At 41.2% G+C, this 14296-nt stretch overlaps 1 long non-coding RNA gene across 1 annotated transcript; it reads left to right on the forward strand.

Annotated features, from left to right (window-relative positions):
• Nucleotides 1-3934: 3934 nt before the first annotated feature.
• Nucleotides 3935-4753, forward strand: LOC121541391. Its single transcript, XR_005995748.1, has 3 exons — nt 3935-4003; nt 4235-4403; nt 4671-4753. It is a non-coding gene; the product is annotated as an uncharacterized LOC121541391 (long non-coding RNA).
• Nucleotides 4754-14296: the final 9543 nt, after the last annotated feature.

Raw genomic sequence — 14296 nt, forward strand, 5'->3', positions numbered from 1 at the left:
AATTTTGCTCTTTGCTTGAGTAATTGGACATGGAAGGGAGTTCCATCGATCATTGCGCTGAATTCGTTTTGGACTTGGGGACTGTGAACAGACCTCTGGTAGCACGTCTTGTGGGGTATGTATTGGTGTCTGAGCTGAATTTTATTTGTTTATGCAGACAATCTGGAATTTTCATTACAGTAATACTTCTCATAGAAACTACAAGAGAAGCAGTTAATCTCTCGTCAACCCTCAACCAGGAAAGACTGGCATTCATGTTGTTGATGTTACTTCTGGTTTCTACTGGGCAAAGGGCCACACACTTGCCTAAAAGCTGTTTACATTTCACCACCTACCAATGTACTGTAAGCATCATCAACACAGGAAAAAGGCATTGAAGAAAAACATCAAATAATGATTATGCATGAGTGAATGGCTGCCATCATCACGAATGGTGAACAAAACACTTTTTATCTCAGAGATTTCTTTCAAATTTCTACCTAATTCTGTGGACATTTCTGATGCCAAGCCTTTGGCATGCTACCACGAACAGGTTGGACTGGTCTGACGTCCAACTCATAGCAGGAAGAACTCTGGGTATTCACCTCCCTGAGAGCGTTGGACCTTCAGACGTACAGGACAGTTGTGTGGACAGGAAGAGGTGACAATACTGTCTTGCCTGTGGAAAACGGGAGGAGACGTACAGAGACAGGAGAAGAGACTGTATTGTAGCTACCAATCTGCAGATATAAACACTGATCTATAGAGCCTGTGGATGCGCTGTAGCCTGGTGTGGAGGCCTGAGACTGAGACCTAGCCACCTCTATTCTGTCCCTGAAATCACAGGTGAGCACCACCACTAAATACTCTAGTGTTACTCTCTTACAGCTTGGTTGGTGGTTCTGATATCATCTTGGTTTCTTCACAATTCCTAAGTCTTCATAGCTGAGAGGAGGCACTGATGTGGTCAAATGTTGGAGCTGCAGATAATATTCTTGGTACTGAAGGTATCTCCAATGTATACTCCATATTCTTGTGTGATTTAGGGTCAAATTTCCATTAAATGTCATACAATTATTCAATACAGGGGATAAAAAGGGGATATGGAATTCAATTTGGAAAAAATGCCCAAAATGGAAGAAATTATTTTCCCTATTGAAAGACAATTCCAATCATGAATAGGATAATAGTGTTTTATTTCTTCAAATGTGGTTCACATCTTCGCATTGAATTTCCCGTAGCTATTGAAGTAGTTTTGGAAATCCCAGACCTAGGGTAACAGCACTGTGTAACAGAACAATGTATGCTGGAAGATTGTTCACATTGTGAGAGACAACCCATCTGCCTAAGGAGACTACTATTGAAGTAGCTGGTGTCACAATCAACATAACTTCTGTAACAGAAATGTGTAGCCAATGGCCTGTATCCTCTATGAAGATACTATTAGATTTTTATGTAATTCATATTTAAAATTAAATATGCCATTTAGCAGACGCTTTTATCCAAAGCGACTTATATATTTTTTTTTATGTATGGGTGGTCCCGGGGATCGAACCCACTATCTTGGCGTTACAAGTGCCGTGCTCTACCAGCTGAGCTACAGAGGACCACATATTACTTAATTCGATTCGCAATTCATAGCTCAACCACCCATTGGTATGTCAACACACATGAAGTGATGGTGTTGCTCTAGATTGCTCTCAAACTGTGTGTCTCAGAAACAAATTGCTGGTTGTGGTTGTATTCATGAACACAGAGTGAAATTGAAATATCTGTTATGGTTAACTTAATTTGGCAAGAGACACTTTCACATCTTTAGTGGTTGATCTTTTAAGTCCTCATGCATGTAATATGTGAAAGGAACTTTCAAGAAATAATAAAACAAGCACAATATTTTAACCTTTAATTCAAATATGAAAGACCATATAAAAATCTACAAGAGAGATATCTCATAGAGATTTATAGTAGATTCATCAACGCCTGAAACAGAATATGAAAAACATGACAGAAACATGAGATACATATTTCAAATATATATTCTATACTATATATTGGATCTCAATGAAATGTTGAAAAATAAAGTGGCACAAAGATATGTACACGTCTCACAGGACCAAGTGTGAGACTGTGCCATATTCCGTATCTGACTCTTCTCAACTCTCCTAGCTCGGTAGGGCACATTTGGCACTTATTAAAGGGTATTTTCAGGAGGTTGCAATGTTACACAACATTTAGATAGAAAAGTATTGTTTATAATATGATTTTCCATTAAGCAGAATAGGGAATAATGTTGGGTTTATTTGTTGGATTTCTATCTGCAATGTTGTGAACACTTCACCTCACTGAATGCACCCCTAGTCTATGATTGGTTTGTCCTCTCCAATAGAACACAATACACAACAGATAAGTAAACGTATAGGAAACACTGACTGCACTGATCAAGCCTCTCATCTATGCCATGACCACAGTCAGCTCAGTGGCATGTTTGCCGATTGTGACAGCCTGGGTGTTGACACTGGTACCACTGTGCCAGGGACAAACATTGCTGAGTAATCAGTCAAACAACAGATTTAACCATGATCAGTCAAACAACATTAGTTTGTGTTGACATTTAGTCATTATCATCAATTAGTTATATTTGGGAACACCGATTGGCAGTCAATAAAGAGATTGTAGGCCCTTGAAGATCGGTTGAAATGCATACAGTAGTCAAACATGTCATTTTATTTGTCCGTTCATCAGTCAAACTCATTGTTTGATTTACAGTCAAGCCACGGTCAAATATGTTTTATGTGCATTGTAAATATGTATGTGCACAGCCGGCTCCAGGCATAAGAGACATGAGTGGGGGGCCCCGACCCAAAGGAACTCAGTCGGGGATTCAATTTACTGTTGAGAGTTAGAATAGAAGAATACCCAAGGTGTAAATTCGAAATATGGGTTTCTCTTGTTTTGTCAGTCATTGACAGTCATTCAATTAGCCATTTCAGCTAACAATTTTTAGATTGGTAAGTTAGTCTAGCCAGTTATCTAAACGTGTAAACCCCATGGCAAAATGTGTAGAACTTCAGAAAACTTTAAAATCTTGCTTGGGGACCCCACAAGGCTAGAGCCGGCCCTGTGTATGTGTGGTAAAAGATTGTAAAATACTGTTCGGAATTATGAATAATGTTAACTATGAACGTCAATGATGCATGAACAACATGATGCTGGTGTCTTCTTCAATATGTTGTGTAAAGGTTGTGGTAATGGTGTGGTTGCGTCATGTGTGTGTTCACAGGCAGACATCATGGTCCAGGTGCAGGAGGAGAGACCCTCAGAACAGGAGAAAGAGATGGAAGAGGAGACCTTCCTCAAAGACCTCTGTCTATACATGAAGAAGAGAGGTACACCTATAGAGAGAATACCACACCTGGGCTTCAAACAGAGTGAGTATACTGTACACAGAGAAACATATGCGCGCGCACACACAGTACATGCACACACACACAGTACATGCACTCACATACAGTACATGCACACACACACAGTACATGCAAGCACACTCACACACAGTAATTGTTGAGATCTCTCAGACTGAATGTAGAGCTGATATTCTGTATATTTTTTCTATGTTTCTAGTCGATCTGTTCATGATGTACAAGACTGTGAAAAGCTTGGGAGGCTATCTCCAGGTAAAATAACATCAATAATTTCCAACATTTATTATGTTTCAGTTTTCGATTAAAATAGGTGTGAGCAATTCATATTACAAGTCAAACCCAGAGTTTCAACAGAAAATCCTGTAAAGTTGTATTTAAAGTCAACTATCCTCATCACCCTCTTTTACCAGTTTGAAAACTATTGTAATGGGGCCACATTTCATGTATGTTTTTGTTACATGTATACAATGATTCAATGTTAAAATCAAGTTGAATTTCTACCAGGTAACGACCCAGCATCTGTGGAAGCAAGTATACAACATCCTGGGAGGAAACCCCAGAAGCACCAATGCAGCCACCTGCACCCGTAGACACTACGAGAAGTATGTCAAAGCAAACTTATTCTACATCTTATATACATGCGTGTCTGTGCTTGCATGTGTGCGTGCGTGTATGTGTACATAGACTTGTATGGTTGTGCACATGGCTGTGTGCTTGCATGTCTTTGACACAGATATTTTGAATATACAGTATAAGTGTGCAAGTAAATGATGTGTATGTGTGGTATATTTAAATTGGTTCAGTCTCTAAAAATGGCCTTTGTGTTGCCATAGGCTGCTTCTTGCATATGAGTGTCACGTAAAAGGAGAAAACTACATGGAGGTCCTGCCACAGCACCAGCAGAAGCGTTTACATTACAGTAGTCTCTGTGAGGAGGATGAGTGCCCCAGGACAGCTAAACGTATCATGACATACGGCGATCTCCAGACATCCCAGCAACAGGTACACTAACAAGCAAACATACACACACACACACACACACACACATAAGCATGTACACACACACACACACACTGACAAGTGGTCATACACAGATGAAGACAGAGGCTGCATTTACACAGGCAGCCAAAATCTGAACTTTTTTCCACTAATTGTTCTTTTGACCAATCACATCATATCTTTTCACATTAGATATTTTTCAGAGCACATGCACACACACACACATTTAAATGAATTGACTGACTCATTATTGGCATTTTCTCCTCTCAGAACCCCCATAACGTCCTGATAGACTCCAGAGTGAGGATCATCCCTATGCATGTACACTACCGTCAGAACTATCACCACCCTGGCCACCCCGTCCACCCACCTCTGCTCCCCTATGTCCACCCACCTCTGACCCCCAGCAGCCACCCCAGCAGCCACCCCGGACCCCAGCCCCAGCCCCCATATCTCCCCTCCCCTCAAGGGCAGACAGAAAGGGCCAAGCAGCCTCTGGAGCGCTTGCGCCTCCTGGCCAACCAGTACAAGTGCTCCTCAGACTGGACTGAGCCACTCAACCTCAGTTGCAAGAGAGCTTGCGTAGAGTCAGGCGGTCACCCTGCTTCGTCCTTTACCCCTCCTCCCTCCAACAAATCCCCAAAGTTCTTGAATATGCCCTCACCCCTGTACCCCACCAAGGGGATGGCTAAAGACGAGGGCTGTGAGACGCCGGAGGGGAAGTCACCCCCGGAGAGATCCTACCTCTACCCCTTGGCGACCAGAGACGGCTACGTCATCGACGTCACTTCCTCCTCCTCCTCTGGCGGTTCCTCCCACAGTCTGACACCAGCCTCCAGCCCAGGCATGAAGACGGAGTCCCCCGTCCCCTCTCCACTGCAGAGTCGCAAGGCCAGCGCCCCCTCCATGGTCCACGTCCCTAGACCCCTGAAGAGAGAATACCCAGATTGGCCCATGGAGGAGTGGAGGGGGGAAAGCCGCAAGCACAGTCCGGGGCCTCTCAATCTCAGCTGCGCTCTGCCCAGTCCCCCCAGAGAGACAGGAAGGATGGAGATCCAGATCCCGCTGGTGCTGCTCCATGACTGGATTAAAGGAGGCCTGCTATGTGGGCCTGCTGGTTCCCGGCCTGGGGCTCCATCCCTGCAGGGTCCAACACCACCAGGTCCAACCCTGGGCCAGACCCCAGAGCCAAGGGAGAGGACATGGACCAGATCAGACATCTCCCCCACAGTAGTGAACCATGCTGACCAGGTCTTCCACAGCCCTCACAGAGACCAGGACAGGAGCTCTGGTTATCTGAGGGAGAGGAGTCTGGAGAGGTACAGGAACCTGCCTAGCCCCACCACCACCTCCCCTGCTTCCAGTCACCTCGATCCCATGGCGCCCTACCAGATCTCCAGCTACAAGCCTCAGCTGTCAGGGAGCATCATCCATAACCCAGCCAGCCGGGACTTGTACACCTGGGAGAAACAGGAGAACACCAGCCAAACCCCATGCACCCCCAGGATCTACGGGACAGATCCCAGCCTATCCCCTTGAAGATCCACCCCAGCAGTCAGGCTCTGGAGCAGGATGATGTAGGCCCCACTAACTTTTGAAATACTTCAGAATATGAATTTGAATCTTTTCATCTTCTGTGTTTTTATCCTTTGAAGCTTGATAACAATTTATTATGCACTGGAGTGAAAGGTTAAGTTCCAAAATGAATTATTTTTGAGCCTTCATCTCAGGGATTTGTTTTGAACATGAAGTAGCATTGAAATTGAATTTTTATAACGTTTTAAAAATATTATGTGGCCTGATAATAACAGTCAAAATCTGGTATGTTCTGCACGAAACTATACAAGTTTACCACCCAGACAGCAAAGGTATATTTTGTGTGTGAATTGTTGGGAAATGTGACTTGTACTTGTGATTTTGTTGAGAATTGTTGAGAATTGTGAGCCACACTGTTTTGAGAAGGAACAATTACAGTATATACAAATAAAATGTAAAATATACGTTTTATTATGAAAATGTGAATGTTTTATATACAATGAGTCTACAAAACATTAAAAATAACTGACTAGGTGAATTCAGGTGAAAGCTATGATTCCTTATTTATGTCACTTGTTAAATCCACTTCCATCAGTGTAGATGGAAGGGGAGGAGACAGGTTAAAGAATAATTTGTAAGCCTTGAGACATGGATTGTGTATGTGTGCCATTCAGAGGGTGAATGGGCATGATTTAAGTGCCTTTGAACGGGGTATGGTAGTAATGATGGATTATTTTAATCCTTTTCATGTTTCTAATTTTTCACACAAATATTCTGATAGTTTTCATTATTTTCTTCACATATTTTCACAGTATTGTACAAATATGGCATTATCTAACACCTATATCAACTCATTATGCATAGTCAAAACCCTAACCAAGGTGGAACTTCGAAAACGGTCACAACAGCGAGAATGTGTCATTTGTGGCTGTAAATCAAATAGGAGATGCCAGGTGGTTTCAGTGTGAAACCCCATGCTAACTATGTTCCTCAGAAAAACTAACTATATTCCTAAAAAAAGAACACTAAAAACACACGTCAACTGACACTCATATATTGAACAAAATTATAAACACAGCATGCAACAATTTCTAAGATTTTGCTGAGTTACAGTTCATATAAGGAAATCATTCAATTGAAGTAAATTCATTAGGCGTAATCTATGGATGTCACGTGACTTGGCAGGGGTGCAGCCATGGGTGGGCCTGGGAGGGCACAGGCCCACCCACTTGGGAGCCAGGCCCACCCACTGTGGAGCCAGGCTCAGCCAATCAGAATCAGTTTTTCGCAACAAAAAGGCTTTATTAGACAGAAATTCTCCTCAGAAATAATATTTTTGTAAGTATTAAACATTTCTGGGATCTTTTATTTCAGCTCATGAAACATGGGACCAACACTTTACATGTTGCATTTATATGTTTGTTCAGTATATTAACCCTTATACTACCAACATATTTTACATACATGTATTACCAACTGGGGTCATTTTGACTCTGATAAGAAACTATTGGAAAAAGCAACAATCACAGCAAAATATAAACTAAATGATTTTTAAAACATCATAAGACATGTAAATAATGTTATCTGAAATAAAAATATAACCAAAACTGACAGTTATTTTAGCAGAATTACACTTATTCTGCATATTTTGTTAAATGAAAATATGAATTTTTCCCTTAAATAATGTGCAGCTATTTTCCAACGTACAACCCACATTAGTACTAAAGCTGATTTACCATCATTTTATTGTATATAGTATCATTCAGTTTTTAGAATTATGAAGTAAATATACATTTTGTCATATTTATGTGGTAAAAACAACTGCAATTTAAAGGGGTGGTACACCAAAATGTGAAATATACTGTTCTTAATTTTATTGACAAAAAGCGATTCACCCTTTGATCCTGAGAGACCAAAACCATAGTTTTATTTATTTATTTACCCTACAGCCAGCATTAGCATCGCTGCTAGTGAATCAATGGGATTGGTATAGAGCCTATGGCAGGATGTTTCAAAAAGCAAAGTCACTTCAAACTAAATGTTATAGCAACACAAATACCATAACAAGTTGAAAATATAGAATGTTGGAAGATATTATAGGAATGATGGTATTTATATATCATATTCCCTAGAATAACTATTTTTCGGAGAAAACACCAATACATCCCCATGTGTACATTCAGAGGGTAGCTGGTTTCTGTATTACATTTCTACCAAGTAGTTATACCACTGACAATGAGCGGTTTTGACTGCAACTAAGCATATATCTAAGTTAGATTTGATTTTGATCACAGTCATACCTGGTTATAACCATGGTACATAAGGTGCTCCATCTCTGCAGGTGATCTGTCTATCAGGCAGTGGCGACCCGTCATTCAGGGTAGGTGTTTTGAGCCCCACCTGTTTAGCAAAAAATATATATATATTATTATTTTTTTTTGGTTCCTTTTTTGCATGTTATTTTGGCATTAATACATGTCACGTATCAGTTTGCAAACAATGTAAAAAAATATATAATATATAATTGAGTTAATAAAGCGGCATACCAACATGGTCTCTTTTTTGCTTTCTTGAGTAAGGCAGCTCCAAAATGCAGGTGTTTTAGCATAGCAAGTGCTGTGGTGGTGGGGCAGCCAGCGGAAAATACGGAGCGTAGGGGTTGGTAATGTTCTCAAGTTGCGCCGTGATTGGCTCAGTGTTCTGTCACTCCTGGGGACACTACGGTACTGCAAAATCTATGGGGAGAGCTCGAAAATTCAAGCCCCTTGGGTGCTGCCATGGAGTTACATTAGAAGTACCCATCCAAGAAGGCTCAAGGTCATTGGCCACAGATAAAATGACGTCAAATCACGTTATATATACAGTAGCTTTGACTGGACTGATCATGTCAACATCATACTTTCAAAATCTTAGCTAGCTAGCTAGCAGTCATCATCATGAATCAAGTCGACAATATACTTGCAAATCCTTTTCAATCCTTGTCATATGAAGATAAATTATGAAGATAAATTATAGATCAAACGTATCGGGTGCTCATCGGCCATTGGACATAAACATTACACAACAAGTTGGAAATCGCAAAATCAACAATGAGTGGTTTGAAAGGAATCAGTGGCAAACTGCAAGCACTGCAAAGCAATCTTTCTAGAGCTCCGACCTGAAGATCACTAACGTCTTGATTTTTTTTTAAATACCATAAATCACATGGTAAGCACCATAAAAAGCAGAGAAAGCACCATAAATCCAGAGAATGCCAGACTTTGATGATGAAGCTGATGACAACATTTTCCAACGATGGACCGCCGCGCCACCTCCTTGTTCAATTGAGCACAGCACAAGAAGGTGAGTCCAAAAATGTATTGTATGCCGCTGCATAAATTATGTAATATGCCAGGGAGATATGTATACTGTAGCTAAGAAAGTAATACTAAGTGTATGCTGTGTGGTAGGCTGTTAGTAGCCCATGTGCCTCACCCTAATAATTTGATCCCTTTTCCCCTCATAATTTAGCCTACTGTTCTGACTTGGTGGTGCACATGTAGCCTATACCCTGTTTTAGAGAAATGTCATCATTGAATATTGTAAGAGCTTTCATTGTCTGCTGATATGCCCCCTTTATTTATCATACGGTTCTGAATTGGTGTACAGGGAGAATACTGTAAGAACGGCCCATGTTCTGAATTCTGTCGCTGTACATTTCAAAAGTGCTGAACAAATAGTTATATTGACTACGTCCGTCCTAGCTCGCTCATTAATGTCTTCATTGAAATTACGGATTGCCTCTCATCCGCTCGTCGTCCCATTATGCCATAGTTTGTACATCTCAATTGTGAGTAGAAACCACATTTGTTTAAGCAAGTCAGCCATGTCAGCTATGTTTTTTTAAAGGCAGCAAATTAGACTGAATGAACTGTTTCGCTGCCAGACAAGGCTCCGCAGATAGCCAGGTGTAACAGTGGTAAGGTGTTGGGACTGCTGTTGGGACTTTGCTCTTGGGACAGCTTTATGTAGGCCCTAAAAGTTTGTGGGCACCGCTTGTCACCGTTATAGTCCAATTAATGTATTGTTTAGTGTTGTGGCTTTGCTGGCATGCATCCACCCATTTTTTTGTTTTGTTTGCCCCACCAAGATTGACATGCTAAAATCGCCAAGATCACTCCAAAATGTCCCACTCCACCCTCTGAGGATATGTATAACATAATAATATGTCTCCAGAGAAACCTGGATTCAAACAAATACTTTTTTAGATTTACCCTAGAAAAACTACTTTTTGGAGAATACACACCAATCCAACTCTCTGTGTAGAGTTTATATAAGTTCTGTGTTGCAGTTCCATCAAGTATTTATACAATTGGCAGAGGTTGTATACCATATGCACAAAAATAAGGTAATTTTGTTTTTGTACACGGTCATACGATACGTTGTACAGAAAAGTACAATCTTAGGCGAGCACATGGGGAGCTCTGCAGATTATCTGTGTATCTGGTCAAAATAACTGATAAAGGTCTCCCTCCTCCCTCTGGTGGTATGGATAACTTGTTAATATGTCTCCAGAGAAACCTAAATTAAAATAAAGGACCTTTCTATCAAATTACTACAGGCAGAATTATTTGTTTTTGGCTGGGGTCCAAATAGCCCCAAAGGACTTTAATTTGAGTCCATATTGATACAGAAACACTAAACAATTATTTAGATTTGTTAAGAACAAGTTGATTGACAAAGTCATTAACAATTTGAATAATTAAATGAACCACCTATGATCAAAAATATGCCTCTGGGGTCAAAATGCCCACAGTCAGTAGTATGAGGGTTAAGACAGAAGCAACCATCTTGTCATCAGGATGGTAATTGATCCAACTTTCTGCTGTTTGTTGCGTTTTGTCTGACATGGCATCTTTTGTTTACCACAAAGTCATTGTTCATGGTGAGAGGAATGCAATGGAGGTATGGTGGTGTCCTTACCATGCTAAGAGATAACGGTTAGATGTTGTTTCCTGGTTAGATAGGCACTGTGACATCAGCATTGATGAGTGACCAATGAAATGATGTGACTAACACGATATAGTCATTATCACACACAAGGGTGGGAACAGGTTCAGGGAATAGAACCGAAAACCAGAAAAGAACTACATTATTTGAGGAACAGAACCCGAACAAGATACGAAAGTTGTCTATACTGTTCCGGAACATAACCGTTATTTTAAAAGCATGGGAACCGATTAATAACGTTAGTTTACGTTCCGGACATTTTTGTCTCACAAAAATCGCACAAAGTGCCTATGCAAAGCCCTTACTCTGTCACTCAGAAACATATTCCAAGGTAAGAAGTGTTTATAATTCCAGTGCTCTTCTGCACACACAAGCTTGTTAGCTAGCTATCAACGTTACACCAACTCAGACGTTCAAAGACATTTAAAGTTCCTCCATAGAAGCCGCTCCTCAGTAGGCATAATTCTGTGGACCTAATTCAGATAATGGATGTCATAACAAGATGCCCTTCAAGGCAAGAGCATGGGTCGGAACAGTGGAACGGAACAAAAAAAATCATGGTTCTGTTCAGAACGAAACAATTGGAAAATAATTTCGGTTCCAAACCCTGGTTACACAACAGTTATGGGGGAGGCATATGCTGTCTGGCGTAAGAAAATTACACCAGCGACCTAGTTGGCTCAGGTAGCTTAGTGGTTAAGAGCATTGTGCCAGTACCGAAAGGTCGCTGGTTCTAATCCCCGAGCCAACTAGGTGAAAAATCTGTCGATGTGCCCTTGAGCAAGGCACTTAACCCTAATTGCTCCTGTAAGTCGCTCTGGATAAGAGCGTCTGCTAAATGACAAAAAAAAAAAAAAAAGAAAGTATCTAGCCAACACTTTTTCGAGAAAATCTGGACAACATATCATTGAGTAAATCAATCAAAACTCTCATCACGTGGTTGCGGAGAAATCTCAAGAGGTATCATTGCACCAGTCACGTACCACAACCACACCACACCATACCACGCCACCAAGATCATATCTCAAACCTGCAAGACTTTACCTGCCCATGCCTCCCTGAGCAGACATCCACGTACTAGGAAGAGGAGTGTGCCTCCCATCAGGTTGCACCAGTCTCAGTGTCTTCACCTCATAAAAGTACCTGCTACAATGGATCATTGCTCTCACAGGGCACACCATCTTTCCTTACATCCTTTCATCCATCTTTTTTCTATAGGAGCAAATATTCTCAAAAATCAATCATTTAAAGGGATAGTGCACCTTAATGATTTATTTGGTTGAACCAAATAAATGTTTTGGTGCGGGAATTTGAGTTGATTTAGGCCAGGGTTCAGTCAACGAGTGCATTGCACTTTACTTTTAAATGTAATTTATGCTGGAGCTGACATCCACAGCATTTACTGTGAATGCGATCTCAGCAAACTTCGGGAAGATTGTCTTCAATAAACACCGCATTTTAATGCTTTTGTCTACAATCCCAGCGTTTGAGTTGATTGCATGCCTACTTTCCATGTTGTTTTGGACACAATGATGCTAATAGTAAGGTGTGGGTGATTGGTGTTGTTGAGTGAACATTTAGATTTTTTATGCAGACGCTCTCATGCAGAACCACTTACAGTGCCTTTGAAAAGTATTCAGACCCCTTCCACTTAGTTACATCACCGTAGGGATGGGGTCAGGTTTCCTCCAGATGTGACTCTTGGCATTCAGGCCAAAGAGTTCAATCTTGGTTTCATCAGACCAGATAATCTTCTTTCTCATGGTCTGAGAGTCTTTAGGTGCCTTTTGGCAAACTCCAAGCGGGCTGTCATGTGCTTTTTACTGAGGAGTGGCTTCCGTCTGGCCACTCTACCATAAAAAGGCCTGATGGGTGGAGTTCTGCAGAGATGGTTGTCCTTCTGGAAGCTTCTTACATCTCCACAGAGGAACTCTGGAGCTCTGTCAGAGTGACCATTGGGTTCTTGGTCACCTCCCTGACCAAGGCTCTTCTCCCCCGATTGCTCAGTTTGGCTGGGCAGCGAGCTCTAGGAAGAGTCTTGGTGGTTCCAAACTTCTTCCATTTAAGAATGGTGCAGGCCACTGTGTTCTTGGGGACATTCAATGCTGCAGAAATGTTTTAGTACCCTTCCCCAGATCTGTGCCTCGACACAATCCTGTCTCAGCGCTCCAGAGACAATTCCTTCGACCTCATGGCTTGGTTTTTGCTCTGACATGCACTGTTAACAGTGGGACCTTACATAGACAGGTTTGTGCCTTTCCAAATCATGTCCAATCAATTTAATTTACCACAGGTGGACTCCAATCAAGTTATAGAAACATCTGAAGGATGATCAATGGAAACAGGATGCACGTGTGCACAATTTTTTGTCTCTTAGCAAATGGTCTGAATACCTATGTAAATAAGGTATTTCAGTTTTATATTTTTTATAAATTTGCAAAAAAATCGAAAAACCTGTTTTTGCTTTGTCATTATGGGGTATTGTGTGTAGATTGATGAGGGGGAAAATAATTTAATAAACGTTAGATTAAGGCTGTAACGTAACAAAATGTGGAACAAGTCAAGGGGTCTGAATACTTTCCGTATGCGCTCTATATTACCACATTGAAGCCACGCAATTACTTAGACAATGTGGACTGCAAAGAGGTTCAAGTGAACATATTTAGCAAAGATGGGATAGGTCTACATTTTGTTATTTTGTTTCTGTAAGCTGTTTAACAAAGTATCATAAACTAACATTGGAATTGGAGTTGATTCCAAGGCAATACGTAAAGGAACGTAAATACGCAACTTGAAGGAACCACATATTTAGCCATGGAGCACGTTCTAGATTTGTTGTTATTCTGTCTCTCACTGTTCAAATAAACCAACCATTAAAATTATAGACTGATCATTTCTTTGTCAGTGGGCAAACGTACAAAATCAGCAGGGGATCAAATACTTTTTTCCCTCACTGTATTTAGCCATGGAGCACTTTCTGATTGGCTAGTGAGGGCCAAGCCTCGACACACCCACAACTTGTTTGGTCATCCAAGAAACAGCCCTTTTGCGCCAACGACAGCATTTGCACAGACAACTGTGCTTGTGAAAATAGCAAAAATATTTCTGGCACACCCTGAACCTATAGCGCTACCGCCCAAAATTTAGATTGACCATTGCATTAGGCTTGTTAAAATAGAGCCCAAGGACTGGAACAAGCCAGTTTAGACAGAGAGAATAGACAGAGAAGACAGATAGAGTCAAGACAAACACAGAAAGCCAGTCTGGGGACAAGTGTGGCTGTCAGTCAACACAGTAACCTGACTGCCAGTGCAGTAATTTGTTTAGGCAATCACAGATCAACATGGACACAGGGGTTGACGTAACATAGT

This window comes from Coregonus clupeaformis, chromosome 27, assembly GCF_020615455.1.
Source record: "Coregonus clupeaformis isolate EN_2021a chromosome 27, ASM2061545v1, whole genome shotgun sequence".
Taxonomy (NCBI): domain Eukaryota; kingdom Metazoa; phylum Chordata; class Actinopteri; order Salmoniformes; family Salmonidae; genus Coregonus; species Coregonus clupeaformis.